Source organism: Pteropus alecto, unplaced genomic scaffold, assembly GCF_000325575.1.
Source record: "Pteropus alecto unplaced genomic scaffold, ASM32557v1 scaffold98, whole genome shotgun sequence".
NCBI classification, from domain to species: Eukaryota; Metazoa; Chordata; class Mammalia; order Chiroptera; family Pteropodidae; genus Pteropus; species Pteropus alecto.
The window spans coordinates 20,618,588-20,624,029 of record NW_006443570.1 but is presented as its reverse complement, the minus strand read 5'-3'; positions in this window follow the sequence as shown (position 1 = coordinate 20,624,029).

Genomic DNA, 5,442 nt, shown 5'->3' with positions numbered 1-5,442 from the left:
AGCAACGAACTAAGAGCAAGAAGACCTGATTTTAGTTTTGTCTCACCTCTTACTATGTTAAGCTTCAGTTTCTTCATCTATAAAATAAGGATGACATCTGCCCATTTATCCTATAGGATCGTTGAAAAGCAAATAAAATAGTTTATAGGAGAGTTTTAACAAATATTAAGCACCAAATATTACGGCAAGATGTAAAGTGACTGTACTTTCACTAGTATTTGACAATTCTTTTCCATTTTATTTCACAAACAGCCTAACTTCTCTAACTCTGTCTATGACTAACCCTTTACATCGTATAGTATTAAGATCATTAATGAGAAAAAACAAGAACAGAAGTCGTCAGACTTTAGATACCAATTAAGTTCTTATTTAACAAATGTAGTATTGCATTTGAAACTGGAGCTTCCCATCTCTGAGTCAGTAGATCAGATCTGATTCAACCTGGATGATTATTACCTAAAGTCACAGCCACTGGATGCCATTTGGAAAACCCTATTTAAAGGTACTGATCATTTTGTTTCATCCACTCAATGAATTTTTATTAAGGAAAGACTCATCTACTTGCTTCTCTGACTCACTACTATTCCACCATCCTGAGGCAGAAAGAATGTATGAATAAACATAATCGGCAGACTATTATGGTGTTAATTATTCACTGGGAATTTCCCCAAGCTAAGCGGCCATTTGGAGAGAGAAAAACCCGTTATCAATGAACTATCCCAACCCTAAAGCTGTTGTGCTGAAACACCAAACAAAAGGTCCGAAAATTTAGAAACTGTTTGAAACACATAATTGGTTGTGAGCCACCTTTGCTTACAACAGTCCTTACTCTTCAGTGGAAAAATTCTCACTTCATGTTCTAACAGAACTCTTTGCTTCCCTTTCACAGTACTGCCAACACTATTGTTACATGTTATTTGTTGTCTGTTCTTGCCACTTAAAACTGAGTGAGGGCAGGAATGATCTCTATCTTGTTCATGGTTGTATCCTTGAATTCTGGCACATAGAAGAAGGTACTCAGTAACTTTTGGAAATAGGAATGAATAAAGAACCAAACTTTTCATGCATTTACAGGCTTCGAGAAAAGATAATTAGCTTCTTTGAGCCCACTCCCCCAACTCTGTAATAGAAACAAGAATATTTTACAGTTTTTCATAAGGATTTAAGATAAAAAAAGGTTAAGTGCCTATTACAGTTAATAGGCCCTCAACAAGTAGTAACTATTATTATTTTTGCTATTATTCTTTCTTATCATTATAAACTGAGTTCTTCTAAAACTAGGATTATAATTTTATGCCCATAATAAACAAATCTTTACAGTACATATTTCAAAAACTTTCAAAATCACTACAGCCTAGTTCTTCATCCAAAAAAAAGCAGTTGATATTACGATTAAAGCCTTTTTCAAATAAGTTAAAATACGCCTGGGAAGCCAGTTTGTCTTGTTTTGTTTTGTTTAACTATCCCTCTTCTTAAGAACTGGAACATCTAATCAATGAAATCACTTTTAATATGCAATTGAGTTAAATGATTATCTTAGGTTAATATACAAATTCTACAGAATACCAAATGACTCAATGTTAAGAAGACCAAACTTGGAGCTTTTTATTAAAAGGATGATCTATAACATATATTTTACACACATAGTCTCTCTTACAAATATATTGCTGCTGTATCTTTAGCCACATAAAATATTTATAATTGATATGAAAATATAGGCCTTGTAGAAGATAGAAAAGGCATATTTGGAAAGATTACGAATAATTACACGTAATAATATTATGCCAATAGAAAGTTCATGTGTGTTACTGTTTTTGAGTTGGAGATTTTATCTGTGTTTGAAAAGAGGAAATGGTTGTTGTTTTTAAAAAAAAATAAATAAATAACCTGTTGGCCAGAAGTTACATACGAAATTCCAAGTTCCTTAACGATAATTAGGTAACCACGCAGGTGCTCAATTTTTGGAGTACCAAGTTCCACCATGTAAAGCTCACTAACTGGATTCTTCCCCTCTCCCCCGGTTTTGTTTTTTACAACTGTAGTTTTATTTTGGGTGTACTGAACTCTAAATGCCATATAGCATGCTGGTAGTGATGTCTGGTGGGAGTTTGGGAACTGGCCTGGAATTGAGGAGGTGAGGATTACTTAACAGCATGGAGAGATTGGTTGAGATTGCCAAGGGAGAGGGTTAGCCATTATTTTAACACTCTTATCTCTGATTTTGCATCTACTCTTAGGCCATACAAACACATACAGAAAGGCAGCAAATAAGCCTCTACAGATGTCTTCATATGTCAGGCATATGTCAAGAATGAGAAATTAAATTATCCTTAACACACACACACACACACACACACACTTACATTTTTCTGTCACTAGACATTTCTGGAAAATGGCTGACAAGCCAATTTGATATGGATCTTTTAGGTTCTAGTGTGTGAACACATTTCAGAAGGTTTTGAATCTGCAGAACATTCTAAGGGTCTTGTCATCTATACCTTTCTGTTTCTTTGAGTTTGAACTCTTTAAATATTGTATCCTTTAAGTTAAAAATGCTTGCAGGTCAAGTTCAGTTATTGTGACGATGTCCTCTTTTGTCATCGGGTTAAATATATAAATATATAATGAGGCTTGTTTCCCTCATAAACGTGATCAGGTCTTATCAGACTAAAAAATTAAAATATAATTTAAAAATACAATTCCATAACCTTGCTTTCACCTGAAACTAAAATTTTATTTTGATTTCTTGAAAAGACAGTCTGTGTTTACTGCCTTCTTTGTCAACTCCCATTCTCTCTTAATCCACGAAATCTGACTTTTGTTCCCTCCACCACTCAAACTGCTACTCTCATGAAGATTTCTAGTGAATACTTTTTGGTCCCCATCTTAAATGATACTGCTAACCATTTCTCTCTGCAGTTCTCACCTCCTTTGGCTTTCTTATCATCATTCTTTGCTGGTTCTCCTTATGTTCTCTGCCCATAGCCTCGCAATTGGTTTCACCAGCAATTCTTCCCCTTTCTGTCTAAAAGCAAATTTTCACCAGGAAACCATCCTTGCCTCTCTTTTACTTGATAGTATAAATAAAACTTTCAACTTTTGGAGGGACATGGAGTCATTTGAAAAGCTGGTTAAAACACTAGACCTTTCATCAAAGAAATGTATCCATACAACTTAAATTTGCATACAATTTCAAAGGTGTTTATGGCTTCACATTCTCTATGTGTAGTCTCTTGGTAACCTCATCCACCCCATTCTTTATGCCCATGTGCCAAGAACTTTCAAATCTATCCACTTCAGATTTCTTTTTGATCTTTAAACCCTATTTCTAACAGCCTACAATTTCTTGTGTATTCTGTGATTGTCTTTTATATATTTATCAAATTTATTTCTCTTCCAGAGTTTCTTCCTCTGCTTATTAAGGACCCCACCATCCACTTAGTATTTTAAGCTAAAAACTTCATATTCATCCCTGACTCTTTCTCCAACATTCAGTCAATCCCTAAGCCTGTCACTTCTACCTCCTGAACCTCTTCCTAATGAAAAAAAAAAAACCACAAATAAGAAAATGGTTATAGACTGAAACAAAGAATTAGTACAGACGAAACCATTTTAAGTTAGTGAAATAACTTCTTGAGCAAACATCCAAGTAGGAATCGTTGGCATCGGGTTTAAAGTGGATTTGGGCAGACTGATCCTTCTATCCTATTGTAGTAGTACAAGCTTTATCATCTGGGTATTCTCTACCATTTGGCAAAACCTATTTTAATCAAATTTTAAAAGATTTCATAATATAATATAGAGTTTATTTTAGTGGCAGGATTATATAAAATATACATATACATTTTTATCTCAAACTTTCCCCTTTCTCTTTATAACATCTGCTTCAGCTTACTCTAGACCCTCTTCTTGCTTGAATTACTACCTCCTAACATGATCTCTTTCCTTTAAGATTTTAAAAGGGTCCTTGAGGAAAAACATGGCTATCCCCTTAAGTTTTTTGGATGCCAAGCAAAATTTGAACTCCTTTAGAACTTCAAGTGAACTTAATAATAAATGGAACAAACACATCCATCATTCAAGCAGTATCACCCATTATAGTCCAATATCAGTATGGCCCTTTGGAAATGGGATGGCTGTGGAGAATTAAGATTCCTTTAAATAGGGATAACATCTTTACAAAGAAGACTAATCTTATAGCCCACAAAGGCAAGTATATGCTTTTGTTCTTTTTTCAGTGGTGAGATTTCTTCTTAAAAGAATTGTTTTAAATGTGTGTTAGGTTGCACTGTGGAATACATTCAACTTTAAAGAGTTTCAGAATGGAGGGTGAGGGAGCTGTTGGTTTTGTTACAATTTAATTGACTGTTTAATCATCTACCTCTGTTCCAGTAATATCTAGAATAAATTACTCCTGGTAATAATATAAGAAGAAAATAACTTTAATTGTAATTCATTCAGCATTAGCTAAATCCGTCATAGGCTCTCACTGAAAGCCCAAAATTTTCTATGACATGAAAAGAACCATAATTATAAGCGGTTTTCAGTAATCAATAAATTTCACTAAGGACTTTATTTTTAACAGTCATTTATTATGTCTTCATATTTGCTCAGTTTTTAAAAATAAGCTTGGACATACATCACTAAACGTCAGTGAGATAAAAAAATTTTTTAATAGCATCTTACTTTTAATATTGACTCCATGTTGAAATGATAATATTTTAGATGTATTGGGTTAAATGAAATATATCATTAAAATTAATCTCACCTGTTTTTTTTTTCAATTGTGGTTATGGAAAAAAATTTTTAATTTATTTTAATTATTTTCAATTATACAGTACATTGGTTAGACATCTATAGAGTTTATAAAATGATCCCCATAATTGCTCCCTCTCTCCCCAGACCCTCCACCTAGCTAACATATTAATGCTAACTGCATTCTCTATATAGTCCATTGTTCTCAATTATGTGGAAAGAGCACTGGTATTAGAGTGAAGAGACCTGTTTTGTATTGGTTGCATGACCTTGAAAAGTACATTCATTGAGACACTTCCTTAGAAAATGAGCATGCTTATTATGAGGCAAAAATAATATATACATCTGAAAATAACCTCAAATCGCAAAGTATTATTGCATAAATGTTATGTCACAGTGGTATTTTATCAATAGTGAATGTCTTTTGTTTTAATTCTTCTCATAATCAGCTTTAGCAGAGCAGTTTCCTAAGGTAAAGAATTTAGAAGGTTTGTGAGGGGAACTATAAAAATCTTTTAAAAACTTTTAAAAGTATTTCTCTTCTCATTATTTAATATATTCATTTTATTAGAGATGCTTATTAATCATAAATAGTTTTCCAGCTTTGGGCTTAAATCATGGTAAGAGGGGGGTTTTAACAAACCATTTTTATGACCGCTCCAAAAACAGTTGGAAAAGTCAAAGCTG